Source organism: Schistocerca nitens, chromosome 3, assembly GCF_023898315.1.
Source record: "Schistocerca nitens isolate TAMUIC-IGC-003100 chromosome 3, iqSchNite1.1, whole genome shotgun sequence".
In the NCBI taxonomy this organism is placed as follows: Eukaryota; Metazoa; Arthropoda; class Insecta; order Orthoptera; family Acrididae; genus Schistocerca; species Schistocerca nitens.
Window position 1 is genome coordinate 794,290,320 of NC_064616.1, and position 14,610 is coordinate 794,304,929.

The 14,610-nt window shown below is 43.0% G+C and overlaps 1 protein-coding gene and 1 pseudogene across 1 annotated transcript in view; both read right to left on the minus strand.

Moving 5' to 3' along the window:
- The window catches only part of LOC126248811 (ras-related protein Rab-3), an 831,249-nt gene extending 818,954 nt beyond the window's left edge, over positions 1-12,295 (minus strand). The window contains exon 1 of the mRNA XM_049950221.1: positions 12,266-12,295. The gene's annotated coding sequence lies outside the window, so the exon portion shown is untranslated. The remainder of the gene's footprint in view (positions 1-12,265) is intronic.
- A 1,873-nt stretch (positions 12,296-14,168) lies between these two features.
- On the minus strand, positions 14,169-14,286 carry LOC126250141 (5S ribosomal RNA; annotated as a pseudogene).
- Positions 14,287-14,610: the final 324 nt, after the last annotated feature.

Consider the following 14,610-nt stretch of genomic DNA (forward strand, 5'->3'; position numbering starts at 1 on the left):
CACTCATTTTGTCTAATAATTACTTCACCTTCAATAATAAAGTCTATAAACAAAATGATGGCCTTGCGATGGGTAGCAGTCTTGCTGGATTATTAGCCGATATTTACATTAACCATCTTGAGCAAAAGTTCTTCTCATCCAATAACCAAATGAACAGTAAAATAATTTACTACAAGAGATATGTAGATGACACTCTATTACTTTTTGATGGTAACAGCAGCGAAATTGATGCCTTAGCTGAAGATCTGAGCAAATTACACAACAACATCAAATTCACAGTGGAGCATGAAATAAATAATAGCATCAATTTTCTGGATCTCAAAATATCAAACATAAATAACAAACACCATTTTGGCATCTTTCGAAAACCAACAACCACAGATGTTACCATCAGTAACACATCCTGCCACCCGAACCAACATAAGATGGCTAATTTCCGGTCAATGCTACATCGTATGCATAAAGTCCCCCTCACCCCCACTGAACAGCACAAAGAAATCAGCATAATCAAATCAATTGCCCAAAATAATGGCTATGATGCTTCAATCATAGACACACTCTCTCAAAAAACAAAAGAAAAGATTGCTAGCAATAAGTCTTTGCAACAAGCAACAGCCACAATAACTATGAAAGACAAAAAATCAGTAAAATATGTAGCCCTACCATATATATGCCCACTTTCATATAAAATTTCCAACTTATTCAAGAACAGGAATGTCAAAATCAGTTTCTCTACCAATAACAAACTCCAACAAAGAGTCATACACTCACTCCCACACAATAGCATACTCCATAAAAGATCTGGAATTTATAAACTCAAGTGTAACAACTGTCCTAAATTCTACATTGGCCAAACAGGTAGAGCTTTTGAAACAAGATTCAAGGAACACCTTGATGCCCTACGTCTGAAAAACCTAAGCAAATCTGCTTTTGCCACCCATCTTGCAGAAAACAATCATACAGTTGAGAATATAGAAAACAACCTGCAGATATTACACCTCAAAGACAAAGTTTTCACATTGAATCTCCTAGAGGAGATTGAGATTCATACACATAAAAACAGGTTCCCTGATAACATTTTCAATGAACAGACAGAGTCAGTTAACACCCCCTTCCTAAATAACTTTGAAGAAACTTTTACTTTTTTAAAATAACTTAAGCCTAATATTCCATCAAAAACATTCAGTATACAGGCCCCAACAACTGCTTATATGTCATTGAAAAATTGCATAATGAAAACATGTGCATTGCTTATTATGTCATATATTAGAATTTATCCCCTACTATTGTAACAACTAATTAGTAACACACAGTAATTCTGTACTACATATAATGTTTGTAATCTTATTTGTATGTAATTTTATTTATTCCGTTTTAGATTAATTTCATACAATAGCAAAGAGATATTTTACTGTACCCATATCGACTATACAGCATCTGTAAGTTAACATCGTTATGACTGTAAGCTCTTTGGAAATATTGTTCTCGTTTGTAATGTGAAGCTGGACCACGTTTTGTAAACGTTGTTCGTGTGTGCTGCGTGTGTATTTAAGATGATGAGGTTGAAAGTGATGTCCATTGACTGGAATAGCACTCACATAGTGCATATTGAAAAGTGTATTAAACTTGCGTTCGAAAATATAAACGCACGAATATTTCGTCAGGCAGAACTACACAGCTCGTAAGTACACTAACCTGCAAGTTTACTAATGTTTATAAAAACCATGTGCAATTAGATTTTGTAAAACAAGTAAATCTTTCTTTAAATACCATTACCGATATGACAGCGAAAAATATTTCTTTTCTTTCCCAGTGCAGCAAACGAATAACACAAACAAAACTAGGTCCAACTAAGAATGCTTGTAACTGCCATCTGAAGATGGATTTGTAAAGAAAAATCCGAAACCGGTCATGGTCTGAAGATAATAAACCTTTTTAAACCATATATGTGGCTGGTAGCTGTTTTTTATATAAATTATAAACCTTAAGTACAACAGCCACGTTTCTCAACATGTCGACTTTCGACAAAATAGCGTAAAAATTCTATTGTTGTTTGGGAACATGAGGTCCACGAATGGCTGCCATTTGTCTCCAAGTAGCCGAACGTAACCATTTCCAGTCAATGATCGGTTCAAGGAGACCCAGTCCATTCCATGAAAAACACAGCCCACACCTTTGTGGAGCCACCAGTAGCTATTCCATGACTTTTGTCATTTCGGTCGATGTGTATATACGTAAGCTGACAAAATGTACATTATTATACTGAATTTGACACAGGTGGCGCAACGTAAGTATCCTAAAACATAATGTGCTTTTCGCTTCGGAAACATTTTTGTTAATTAAATATCCGTGCCGCGCGGGATTAGCCGAGCGGTCTGCGGCGCTGCAGTCATGGACTGTGCGGCTGGTCCCGGCGGAGGTTCGAGTCCTCCCTCGGGCATGGGTGTGTGTGTTTGTCCTTATAATAATTAAGTTAAGTAGTGTGTAAGCTTAGGGACTGATGACCTTAGCAGTTAAGTCCCATAAGATTTCACACACATTTGAACATTTTAAATATCCGTTATTTCCACCAGCACCACAACCATAGTGTATAGCAGCCAGCTGCACTTGGTTCAAAGATATAATGTTGCTGTAAGACATTCGTATAATTCTTAACCTGAAGTTGCCCAGGGAGTAGTTCAAAAAGCGACGGAGTGTAGTTAAAAAAAACGACTGTAGGTAATTATACCGACATATACAGCCAATTCCTGACGGGTTTGATACAGATTGTCGTTGATGAGGAGTCACACACATTCGCCTCCGGTCCCTGTTGGTTAGGATTTTTCTTACGACCACTATTCCCACGCCGTGTTTTATGGTCTGGAGGGTCACATCATATTTTGTAGACCGTTTGGACAAAAACGACAACTGCTCTCTGCCATTCTGTTACGTATCCACGTCGACCTACCTTACAGGGCTGCGACTGAACATATCCACCACTTCACCGCCATGACTTACGTCAGCGACGGAACAGTTCTGCACCATCTGCAGCCCTTCAAATCGAACGGTGTGCTCTTTTCTATGTGGATGACTAATACTTGGTTCGGTAAGCTTACTTTCGCTTTATTACATGACGTACACACATTTCATATGTTAACATGAAATTATTAAAAGTGTGACAATACAATGTTCGAATAATTGTTTTAAGTGGATGCAGCTACCGTTCTCCAATTTGAACTAGAGCTCCGCCATTGATGACTTCGTAATGCATGGGCCATTAAAACTTAACCTTCACTTCTCTCACTGCTCGGGCTGGCTGGTTATGGCAGTTTTCATCTGCCATGTAGGCTAATACCTCTGGTTACCCGTCTCCGCCTCAAAGCACAGTGCTTCCTCTGGGCTTAACCCTTCTAAACCATCTACTCTACCCAGCCTCTTCCCCGTCTATCTCCTCCTCATCCCTTTACCCCCACCTGTATGTTGCTCCTGCCCCCGCCCCCCCTCCCACTGCCATCGCCCGCCGAGACGACTTACCCCCTCCCTACCCACCCTACTACAACTACTCCTACTTCCCCCACCCGAGTAACCACCCACTCTGTCACAGTCACTACCACAGAGCGTCACACCCCCATACCCAGTGCCGCCGCCTCACAAGAGGGGGGGCCTGCCTCCCACCACCTCCCCATCCATCCAGTCCCACACCCCTCCTCCCAGGTGCCCAAGTGGTGACCTCACCTCCACCCCCTCATCCTCCAAAAAACCACCGCCCATCCCACTTCCCTCTGATCCCACCATGGATACCATCCCTCTTCCCTCCTCCCACCTCTCCAGCCCCCACCCTGCATACCTTCTTCCTTACCAACCCTGATCCAAAATTCCTAGATGCCTGCACCTTCACCCTTGAAATCCGAAAATACATCCCAGTGCCCCTATTACCCAACTTAGAGACTCTCTTGTCATCAAGTCCTCCTTTCCTTCTTTCCATACTGATCTCCTCCGGTGCCTTCCCTGTATCACCTTTGGCCCCCATGCATTCCTCACCCCTTTCCTTACATTCTCCTCTCTTTGTCAGCCCCCACCCCTTCATCGTCCGCCAACCCTCACTGCCGTGATCACGGCGTCCTGTAATCACGGAGGCAGAGGTGTTGACAGAACTGAACACTCACCCAGCCCTGGAAATCCGCTCGGCCCACAGTATTTACAACTCCTCTGTCCCTACCTTCCTCATGCGTGTCTTTACTGAGTCTGTCTCCTCCATCGATCACCTCATCACACAGGGAGCCTTGATTTTCAACTGCCGCCACCCCCTTGATCTGCCCCGTTCCCTTCCTCAATCCTACTGCTGCCAGCACTGTCTCCAGTAAAACGAGACCACCTCACCAAAAAGTGCAAGAAACCCCCACCCGCCCCATTGTAAAGCCTCCCACTTCCTTAAACAGTGTCCTAATCTCGCCTCTCCCCGTTTTTGCAACACCTGCAACGAACCCTACCCTGTGTCATTTACAATAATAGCGATAATTAGCAAGCAGTATCATCGATTATATTTTTTCTAGTGAATTGCTGTTTTTATTAGCAAAAACCACACTGCATTATACACACTAAGGCAGCTAGTTGTGATACTGATGATGCATTATCCATGTCCCGCCCAAAATGGTGTTTGAGAACAATATAAACCATCGAATATTTATTTGAATGTGTATTGTGACTTACATCAAGAATAGACCTAATTAGTTACATTCAGACTATTAATTTGTTTGTGTGCCTACCTGCATAGCGTAGTATTTAAGCAAACACACATTTTCTATCAGGGTGGTCAGGACAGTTTTATGACATCGATTCCACCGGTCTATCGTGTACAATGTCAACTGTTATTACCCATGGAAAACTAGGACTGGGGTACATACTTTACAATTTTGGACACTAATTTGGCTGCTATGTGCGTACTGGAAAAATAACTTGCACTTTCTTTACACTGTAGACACATTTTTGCAGGCGTTTTAGAATATTGTGACACTTGCCAGGTATCATTGATGTTTTACGACTCTTGTGTCTTAAGCAAAGCGTTGTACAAACATACAAGGTGTACAACTTTGCTTCCGCCGTTTGCCGATAGGTTGGGACAACGGTAAGTAGCGGTGTAAAAACAGATCGCAGAGCCGGTCGCGTGGTCGTGCGGTTCTAGGCGCTGCAGTCCGGAACCGCGGGACTGCTACGGTCGCAGGTTCGAATCCTGCCTCGGGCATGGGTGTGTGTGATGTCCTTAGGTTAGTTAGGTTTAAGTAGTTCTAAGTTCTAGGGAACTGATGACCTAAGATGTTAAGTCCCATAGTGCTCAGAGCCATTTGAACCAGATCGCAGACGTCAGGCAGTTAGCCTGGACCTCGGTCAACATAACCTCATTCAAACATTAGTCGATTTGTGTATGCATCATAAAGTTGCTCTTGATTGAAAACGTCAGTTTACGAGACTAATTCTCGTCATTTGCGGGAGGTGTTACTGTTTTGTTTCAATATGAAGAAAACAGCGGCTGAGTCTCGTCTCATCGAATGCTCTCAAGTACGTATGTTAAGGACGCTATTACTGAAAGAATGTGTCGTGAGTTGTTTCAACGCTTCAAGAACGTTGATTTTAACGTCATAGACCGGCATAGTGGTGGAAGAGATAATGTTTTCGAAGATGCAGAATTGGAGACATTGCTGAGGGAAGACTCGCGTCAAACTCAAGAAGAATTGGCACGATTAGTGGGAGTGACACAGCAAGCGATTTCAATGATTTCAAAACGTCTCGAGGGTATGGGCATGATTCAGAAAGAAGGAACTTGGGTCCCGTGTGAGCTGAAACCAAGAGACGTTGAACAGCGTTTGTGTGTTTGTGAACAGTTGCTTCAGAGGCAAAAACGGAAGGGATTTCTGCATCGCATTGTGAATGGGGACGAATAATGGGTTGATTAGGATAACCCTAAACGCAAAAAATCATGGGGATATCCCGACCATACTTCCACGTCGAGGGCCAAACCGAATATTCACGGCTCCAAGATCATGCTCTGCATTTGGTGGGACCAGCTAGGCGTCGTGTACCATGAGGTGCTAAAACCAAGTGAAACAATCACAGGTGCTCGTTATCGAACGCAATTAATGCATATGAGCTGAGAATTAAAAGACAACCCGCTACAATACAGCGAGAGGCACCATAAAGTGATTTTGCAGCACGACAACGCTCGACCCCACGTTGCAAAAGATGTCAAAACGTATTTGGAAACGTCAAATTGGGAAGTCTTACCACACCCGCCGTATTCTCCAGACATTGTTCCCTCTGACAATCTCTTGTTTAGATCAACGGAGCATGGCCTGGCTGACGATAACTTCCGATCTCATGAAGAAGTCACAAATTGAATCGATTCGTGGATCGCTTCAAAAGATGAACAGTTTTTTCGACGCGGGATTCGTACACTGCCCGAAACATGGGAGAAAGCAGTGGCCTGCGATGGAAAATACTTTGAAATATACAACTGTAACCAGTTTGTTTCACTAAAGCCTCAAATGTTGGGGAAAAAACGGCAGAAGCAAAGTTGTACACCTTGTAAAACGAACATTTATCGTTTTTACCACTGCAATGTGAGAACAACTCTTGGAACAAAGAACGAACTAAGCTCTTTTGTACAGAGGCGCCATCCAAGAGTGGCAGTGAGAACAACTCATGCTACAAAGAATGCTACAGTGGAGCCATCTGTTGGTGACAGTAAGCAACTGAAATGTAAAATGTGACGGGATTTTATTTCGCATTTAGTAGGTTTTCAAGATACTATTTAAGGTAAAAATCATGTTCAGCACTATGTGTTCTTAATTCATTATTTATATTTTATGATTGTAGATATTTAATTATTTACTGAGAAATATGCAACCTACTCATTACAGTATTCCATGGCGAACGATATATAGCTCATATGAATTTTACCTATGTGACTGCAACCAGTGGTTGCTTAATGTCGATTCCTCCAAAACCCAGGCGATCATCGTAGGCAAAACCACCCCTTCATTCCGCCTCCTTGATTTCTACATCACCATCTATGGCCCTCACCCCCACCCTCAAGTACCTTGGTGTCTGCCTCGACCGTCGCCTCTCCTGGACCCCTGACCTCTGGACAACCCAAGCCAAGGCACGCTCCCGCCTCTGTCTCCTCAAACTCCTTTCCAGCCGAACTTGGGGTCTGGACCCCTCCACCATCCTCCATACCTATAAATCCCTCATTCGCCCTATCCTTTGCTACGCCCACCCTGCCTGGATCTCCGCTCCCCCTACGTTTTACAAATCCCTTCAGATCCTAGAACGCCATGCTCTTCGCCTCACCTATCGCATCCGTCTCGCCTCCCCCACGCGGATCCTGTACGACCTAATTCCCTTCCCCCAACTCCTCCTTTTCCTTGAACGGATACAGATCCTCTACACCTCCCGCAAACTCGATCCTCCTCACCCGGTGGTCTCTCCCATCCTCTCCCGACCCCGTCCACTGCCACGCCTGTACTTCCATGTCCCACCTGCTCTCCATCTCTCCATTCTCCACATCCTCTCCCAAGGTGGCTTCCGCCAGCTCCCCCTCCTTGATGATGCCCTCCTCCCCTCCATCTACCCCTCCTACCAACTTTGATCCTCCCTCCCTCTTCCTGCGTTTGTTCCTTTGGGCACCCTCTCTCCCTTCTCCCCCCCTTCCCTCCCTCCTCCCTTTCTCCCTACGCCTCCCCCTGGCTTCCCCTACCCCCGTCCCTCCATTCCTCCTGCCATCTCCTCTGCCATTGGCATCTTTGCTCTCCCCTCTCCCTCCCCCTCACCCTTCTCGCCCTCTCGGCAGGTCCCCGGACTCGCACACGTTACGTGGACATTCGTGCGCCGTAGATCATCGCCATCCATTTCTCGTGTGTGCCGTCGTGTTTTGTGTTCAGTGTTCACCGTCACGCTCCATCGTTCACATGTGCCATCGAAATCATCAGTGTATGTGCGTCGTGTCAACAGTTTGTAGTGTGGATTATCGTCGAGTGTGAACGGCTCCATGTTTTGTATTTCTATGTCTACTGTTTTTTTACCTGCCATTATGTCAATTATGAGTATTCTTTCTGTTTTTATCATTGTCTCCTCTAAGGCTGGAGAGCGGCGTAGAATGCTGCTGCCAGCCTACCTGTTGTCTGTACAGGTACAAAATTACAATAAAGGAAAAAAAAAAACCTATGTGACCTGTAGACCAGTCCTTAAATAAATTTTTGTTTGTCAGTAATGTAAACATAGTTGACGAAATTTTCTTTATCTTAGGTAATTAAGATAAATATTTGGCATTATATATTAACTTTTTCTTATGAGGTCACCATATCTCAGCTTTACCATTGCGCTGCATGCAACTGCCTGCCGGGTGCAGGAGCAAGTGAGCGGAAGAGGGCCCCACCCCTCCTCCCCTTTCCATGCCCCCTGCTCCACCTCTCCCACTCCATGGCCTTGACACATTACTGGGTGCAGTGATCCTGATGTCATGGTTCGTGGTATGGCCTTGGAGATACGGAAATGCTGATCACGATGTCAGCAGACTATAACAAGCGCAAATTCGTGAGGTTTCCGAGAGTAGCCTCTAGGTCGAGGTCAAGGTTGGCTTCTGCACGCAATGCCACATTATTTAGGATTAGTAGAAGAGATCGAGAACACCAAAAGAAGAGATGCACGTTTTCTCGCGGTTTTTGCAGTAAGCGCTAGAGAGTCGTGGAGATGCTCATTAAACTTCATTGGCAGACGCTGCAAGAGAGGCGTCGTGCATCACGAACATTCTACAGAGAAGTATCGAAGAATACGAGCTTATAGGTAGGATTATCGAAAGCAGTTGTTCCTATGTACTATCTGCAAACAGAACAGGAAAGATGGAACATGAAAATAGTATGAGGAGTACTCTCCATCTCAGGTTTAAACGATGGATAAGAAAGCTAACTACAGAAATAAAATCCAAGATGACTGAATGCCATTCATGGGTGGATATATAAAGCTATTTCTTTTATTGTGTGTTATAGTAATCCGATTATTTGGAGCTGACCTTTAAGTGCAGTACAAATGTGCAGAGAAACAATGACAAACTCGGTAAAACCAGGCCTCGTTACTGTTTGTTTAATGCAACTTAAATTAGCGGGAGGTTAACGATTATAGTTTGTCAGTCAATAGTACTCTATATCCAAGAGCATTTATATAACATATAAGCACAATTTTAAAATATTAAAATGATAAAATATCTATATAATTTTTATTATTTAATTGGTGGTGTTCGCAGATGTTAAAACATGTTTACAATGCAAGTATTTACGGTAGTTTTTACAAGGAGGGTGAAACCACCTCATTACAATCCACTGTCTTAAGTTGCACAACCTGCACCACAAAAAAATAAGTTGGGAATAAGAAGGTTAAGTAATGCTATGAGAAAGTGTAATCTGTGGCTGTTAAGAAAGGATATGAAAGATATGTAGTTGTAGTGTCTGTAGCATATTACGATTGTTAACTAGGGGGAAAGATAAAAATTGCTGAAAGCAAGGTTACAGGATGTAGACAAAGAACATTTGACAATAAGTGCCCCTACAGAATTTTTTAAATATATAGAATCCTAAATTTCTCAGCTAATTTTGGCACAAAAAAGTATCATGAAGACTAAAAGTCTCGAATATGTGTAGGAATTCCAGAAAATGATAAACTCTTTTTAATACACAATACTTTCCAGTGGCAGCCCACGTGTATAAGTACGTTGCCTGAGCAGCAGAATCTACTGGCAGAATCAAGAAACCCCAGCAAAGTTAATAAGTCAAGAAAGGAAGGTAATGACGCACCGCTAAGAAAGAATAACAAAATGTGCTAAATGTAGGCGGAAACGAATGAAAGAAACAGCATTCATAAGACTTAAAAGCGCGCATAGCCTTAGTACACTGGTCTGTGGTACTGACACACTGTGATGTCATGTTCTGTTAAATATAAAGTTGTCAAAATGAAGAGACTTTGTTCCTAAGTCATTGGCATGACACATTTATTTCTAACGTGTTGGACAAATGTTTTTCCATGATATACAGGGTCTAATGGATATAAGTGCAGATATTTTTATATGTGGTACCTTTATATGTACAAACATCAGTGTGAACGTCTTTTTGTGTTGAACAGTCTTCCCACATACTTGACGTTATCTGCATGACAAGAACTGCACCACTCAGTGGAAAACACATGTTAGTGGAGACTAACCATTTTGCTTCCACGTGTCCACACTTCAACATCTGACCTGCTGCCCAATGGAAAATAAGCATTAATATCTTCCTCTTCCCACGTGTACTTGGAGGTACTGACGAACCTAAAAACATACTACTCCTAATAGCTATAATTACTAGTCTGCAAATGAAATAAATACTGATTTAATCTCCAGTACACCATCCTCAGTTACCAATAGAAATATCTACACTTATATCTGCTACACTCTGTATTACTCTAAACTGCATTTTCTTAGAGGCTATGTTAAAGCGATGCACTAACCACCGATGTAAACAAATTCCTGCTACTTTATTAAGACATTTTCGATATTTTATTGTGAATATCATTAAAGTCTAGGCATCTGTGGCACGTTATAAGTGGGGTTGACAGCAAGCTGCATTTGGTAGGGGAGAGGACAGTAACAAACTGTGGAACTCCGCACCCAAACCTAACACGGATTCGCATCTTTGAGGGAGGGAGGGAGAGGCATCTAAAGATTAGATACGGAAGTTGAGAAAAGAAGAACCAGGTGGAGGACATGGCGTTCAAGTATGCAGCTAGCGATTAAAATTTCAACATCATGAAGACACTGCTCAGTAAACGTCAAACTGGCACAATGCTTACTATATGTTTGGATATCCAAACGATTATCATTTCAGTGTAACCGCACAAAGCAGTTAACAGTAACGCCATCTATATTCTGTGTATAAGGAAGTACTACACAGAGTGCTATTCATTCAGAAACTGCGTTTCTACGTTTCTTATTTGTAGCAAGAGAGTATTACGCCACGTATGAGATGGAGAAACGTCTATACAATTATACAGCGGTAGGATTGTGGCCTACGAAGACTGCGGTTTCTCGTTCAATGATATTGCTACTGCTGTTGGTCTGGATCTCAGACTATCATGCGAATATAGAAATTATGGGTTCATAAGGGCCATACTCACCGCCATTCGGAATCCCGGTGGCCCCACAAGACTCGTGTTGGAAGGAATCGAGACACTCGGCTATGCAGTATCGTACAGCCACGTCACGTACCGTGATTTAGCAAATGCTCTTGTTTGCTGTACGACACACAGAGTGCGACCACGTCTGGAGAAGCACGGATACTATTGCGACTTCACTTGAAGCGACGATGATGCGTCCTACGCTACCACTGGACACAGGAGTGTCACCTTCAAAAGAGTCCCGGTTTTGCATACAGCAGCACGATGAGTGTACCTGTGTGTGGAGGCTCCGAGGAGAACGTACATTGCCAGATTTGTTGGTTTCGTTATAAAGATGCAGCACGCAGCGTGAGGGTTGGGAGTGTCACTGGGTAGTCACTGTGTTCAGCTGTGGTTCGTGTAGCCGGTAATTCAGACAGCAGCCGCTACATTTCTGACATGTTAAGACCGGTGGCTGTGCTGTATCTTCGAGGTTTGTACGACGTTACATTTCAACAAGATAAGGCAACACCGCATGTCGAAAGTGATGTCCTATCCACCATCCATACATATGGTTTTCGGCTGTTTTCCTGGCCAGCACGTTTTCTCGATATTTCACCTAATGAAAAATCTCGTTTCGTGTTGCCGAGAGACTGGCCTGCATCACTCGCCAGCCGCTACGGCGAAGCAGCAGTCGATGATGTACTGGTCTCTGTCCACTCACAGTTCAACTCGATGCCCAGCCAGTTTAGTGTCGTTTTTCATGCCTAATATGGCACATGTGTGTACTATATTTCCCTCTCCGAATTCCCCCAAACAAACTACAAATTTAATAGTGTATTCTTCCTACTATCTTGTTTATGCACACTTTACACAATTGCGCTATTTTCTATACTTCGTGGTACTGCAACTTTAATAGCCAGCAGAGTATTTGGAGGGGGCATCGGGCTTCATATCTTCAGACTGTACACACCTTCCATGAGAGCAATCGATGATGACCATTCTCGAGAACAACTCTGAGGGCAGACTGAATCGTTTAAGTAAATTAAAGCGAATTAGCGTATTGGCCGTTGCGAGTGGCCAGTCATGAGAGAAGGTTTGTGGGACTTACGGAGCGCAGCTGGTTCTGCCTGTGACTGTACTGCATGTTACGCCCGTACTGGCCGCTGCCTCTTGGCTCTCCCCGAAGCAGCGCTGGCGGAAGCGGACGCAGGCTGACCACAGGCCTCGATTCCTGGCTTCCGTGCTCTCATCGACACACCAGCGTTCTATCTCTCCGTATTTCTCCAAAAGCGGTATAATGGCACGGAGTCGGTCTCACGTTCGGCTCAACATTCCTACAGTACTGAAAAAGTACTTCGTTAAGTTTTACTGCATGCGTTGTCGCGATTGTATCAAGATTTTGTAGATTTTCAGCGTGAACCACAATGTTCATTAACATTAATCATACTTATTATACGTTTCGAGAGATCACGGTCCAATCATTAGGCAAAACGTATGCCAGGCTGAGAAATCAGATGAAAGCAATAGCTTCAAAATAGTTACATTTCTGTACTATGACAGAAAATCGCGAAAGGTGGAAAAATTAGTTGGTTCAAAGGGCTCTGAGCACTATGGGACTTAACTTCTTACGTCATCAGTCCCCTAGAACTTAGAACTACTTAAACCTAACTAACCTAAGGACATCACAAACATCCATGCCCGAGGCAGGATTCGAACCTGCGACCGTAGCGGTCGCGAGGTTCCAGACTGTAGCGCCTAGAACCATTCGGCCACCCAGGCCGGCGGAAAAATTAGTTTTTCAGACTAAGAACATATCGGGACATAAAGACGTCATCACCGATAAAAAACAAAAAAGAAAAGAATAATAAGTTTCAAAATTGCGGTCTGAACAAAACTAAACGTTCTGCCAAGTCACAGGACAAACGCGATGGGCGTTTATAAATATATATATAATGACCATAAAGATGCTATCAGGCTTAAGGAATATAAACATTCAGCTGTAGCTATTTAAATCCATTAGCGAGTCATCACCTCAGAGAGATCGTAAACGGCCTTCAAGCATTGCATATTGAACGCAAACGGAAGAGCGGGATCTGCAAGATGTGTTTGATAAGGAAGAAATAATCAGTCGCAGACTCATTGGTTTTTTAATATTCTTGCATATCTAGATTTCAACTACAAATAGTCATCTTCAGTGTTAAAATACAAGGAAATTACAGAACCAGAACTGATTTACATAAAACAGTAACCAAAACACCGCGTTATCCAATAGCACTGAACCTTTCCACTCACCATTTGAGTGAGTTATATTGCAACAAACTCGCAGTAGTATATGTCACCACATAACTAAACTGGTGTATAAGCAGAAGGAAACTGAGGTGGCTGTTTACAAAAAAGTATGACAACCTCAGATCGCGTCACGTAGTGTAAATAATACCCACTATATTTCAAAAACTAACCAACCCCGTTTGTTTACGATACAGTAGTTTAAAACCCTTCTTTCTTAAATAAAATCATCAACTATATTTACATTCACCCTTAAAGTACATCAAGAAACGTCAATTTACAAAGTGTTTAATCATACGGTCGTTGTTAAGCGATCCAAAATTGAACGTAGAAAGTCATTAATTGGTTCATGGAACTGCCCCCTGCAGAATTGTTACGTCACACTCCTAATAAAAAAATTAAAAAATTTCCGAAGATGGTTTTGATAAAATATAGTTATATACCAAATGGAATTAGTCAAAAGCTGAAATCTAGTTCAGTCGATAGTATCATAGTGGTTAAGTGATCCACTAAGTACAAAAAAAGCACTCCGTCGTCAGGCCACGTGTTGCCTACCGGGACCATCCGACCGCCGTGTTATCCTCAGTGGAATATGCGGATAGGAGGGGCGTGGGGACAGCACACCGCTCTCCCCGTCGTTATGATGGTGTTATTGACCGAAGCCGCTACTATTCGGCCGAGTAGCTCCTCAATTGGCATCACGAGGCTGAGTGCACCCCGAAAAATGGCAACAGCACATGGCGGCCTAGATGGTCACCCACCCAAGTGCCGACCACGCCCGACAGCGCTTAACTTCGGTGATCCCACGGGAACCGGTGTATCCACTGCGGCAAGGCCGTTGCTGGTCCACTAAGTAATTAGTTTAAAATAAATACAAAAGGTCATACAAATCTGTGGTAGTTTGAGAGAACATAGCTTATTATTGTCAGTGGATCCGTTTGTCATCCATTTTGTCGATTCCATCAAATGCTGTATCGGTTATATTATCAACAGGTACAAAGTCTTAGGGCCGCTAGTCTTAGGGCCTAAGAATAATGTAGTGTGTTACATCGTTCTTTGTAAGTGACGCACCACAATTAGAGCTACATCGTACATTACATAAGAAATTTACGCCAATAGAGGTCGCTAGAATACTTTTATTAATTGTACCTGGTTAAAGTAGCCTTG